The sequence below is a fragment of the Piliocolobus tephrosceles genome, chromosome 6, assembly GCF_002776525.5.
Source record: "Piliocolobus tephrosceles isolate RC106 chromosome 6, ASM277652v3, whole genome shotgun sequence".
In the NCBI taxonomy this organism is placed as follows: domain Eukaryota; kingdom Metazoa; phylum Chordata; class Mammalia; order Primates; family Cercopithecidae; genus Piliocolobus; species Piliocolobus tephrosceles.
The window spans coordinates 63723148-63725464 of NC_045439.1; positions in this window are offsets into that span (position 1 = coordinate 63723148).

Consider the following 2317-nt stretch of genomic DNA (forward strand, 5'->3'; position numbering starts at 1 on the left):
GGGTGGTAAACTAGGGTCTGGTGGCCATAGGAGGACTCTTACTTCAACGCAGAGACAGAAGACCTAGGAGAGGGGCAGAGTGAACAATTCTAGAGATAAGGAAGGATTTCAAGACTAAGGCTTTTCCTGAAAATATGGGAGTTGTTTTAATCCTGGGCCACGTGAAAACCTCATTTGTGGCAAAAACTAGTGGCACTTCTCAGGCGAGAACCAAAAGAAAATTTTAAAAGTTACTAATTCTGGAATATGAAGTTGACAGAATTTATATCCGAAGGCCTCTGTTTCTCTGGGAAGTATAATGTGTGATTAAATTCTGAAGTTCTTGAGGATAATTGTCAAAATTTGGTTTAAACATTGAAGGTGTAATAAATTATGGTCAACTTGATGATAATACTGTAATGCCTAAGGTTCTTGTCCAGTCACGCCAAAGAATTGATGTGGCAGCCAACTGCAACCAGTGATAGAGACACAGACCTAGAGAGACAAAAAGTTGTAGACTTTATTGAGCAGAGTGAAACTACAAAGCTTCCACAGCGTGGAAGGGGTCCCGAACTGGTAGCCGGAGTTAGATTATACAATTGCCTTTTAAACTCTTTAAGTCAGGAAATACATGCGGTGGGAAGATGTTACCAGAGTAAGGAACAAAGGCAGCAAATTATTTTGTGACATGTCTTAGATTTTGAGGAAAACCAGTATTGCAACTTAGGTTTTATCTACTTTATGACCTTGCAGCGGCATGGCAAAGGAGGCAGGATCTCACAGGACTTTACAAAGTATGTTTACAAGGAATTGGAATTGGGAGTATAGATAAGGTCTGCTGGTCACAGAACAATGCACAGTTAACATTCCTTTTAGTTTCGGGGAGGGGGGAAGGAGAGAGGGAGAGAGGACACAGGGAAACTTACAGCAAAATTTTTACTGTTTATAGCTTCCTTGGGGAAGAAAACACATGCACAAATCCTGGTTTAGGAATATTTTAAGCATACATCTTCAATATTATTCATCCAGGACTGAAGTAAGTCCTGAAGCAGGAAACGAGTGAGTTTCACGCTTCCCAAACCCCTACTCGACCCAGGAAGCCCAACTGGCACCTCCTGTCAGTCCCCCTCTAAACAGGACACCCTAACTGCTGATGGGAACTGGGCAGCAGTTGTTCTGGCTACTTCCTGCTGGTTAGGAGAGAAGAAGGGGCCCTCCAGTTTTGGTGTCCTCCAAAGGGAAATTTTTAGGCCAGTCGAGGGACCAGCGGGTCGATCCAGGGGTCCTCCATAGAAGCCATGAGTTGAGCTTATTTGAGGTTCCATTTGTAAGACCATTTGTAACTTGATCGCCTCGATCCTGGAGGAAACAAATTTGACAAGGAGGTTAAAAATGCAAGGCCCAAAGGTGAGTAATACTAGGATGATTGGCACAAGGTCTAGAAAAGGGAGGAGCCAAGGTATCCATTGATTAAACATATTTTAGGGTCCTGAGTGTTCAAGCTCCTTTTTCCTACTTTCTGTCCATTCTCTTATTTCTTGGACCTTTTCAGTAATAATTCTTGACTGATTAACAAAATAGCAACATTCCTCTCCTAAGAAGAGGCAGGTTACTCCTCTTTCAGCTGTTACTATATCTAGGGCTCTTTGGTTTTGGAGGACTACCGCAGCAGCTAGAGAATTAAGCTGGCTTTGTAGGGTCACTAGGGAGTAGGCAACTTGTTCCATGTCATCATTTAATTCTTGTGATAATTTATAATAGAATTGGGTGGAGAAGGTTATACCTCCAATTCCAGTCCCAAGCCTGCCCAATATTTCGGCTCCTACAATAAAAGGGACAATAAGGGTTCGTGTGTGGTGGGATTGGGGTATAAGGAGACTTTGTAACTCTTGTTCAGTATATATGGACACGTGAGGTGCTAGAAAGGAGAGAAAGCATAGTTCTTTTGGAGTGGTGTTTACGCATCGACAGGCTGTGTTATCACAGATGAAAAAGATGCCTGAAGTTAGACAGGTGTAACCTGAGGTTACTGATGTCCAGGACTGACATTGGAAGGTGTGCTAACTGAGAGCCATGCTGAAGTTTATGCATGTGAGATTTGAGGCCTGTGTGACTGGTAGATTGGTGACTATGGGATTGATTAATTTGGTGGTGTTTAGGACTGGGGTGGATAAGTTCCACTGTCTGGGGATAGGGGCTGGGACATATGGTTGAAAACGCAAGGGGAGACACATCCAACAGTTGGTTGGATTACTAGGAGAGGCCTCTTGTATTCCTGAAAGGGTAGTGTTAAACATGCTCCAGAGACGAGAATGAGAGTTAAGGGTTTCTTGTAGCC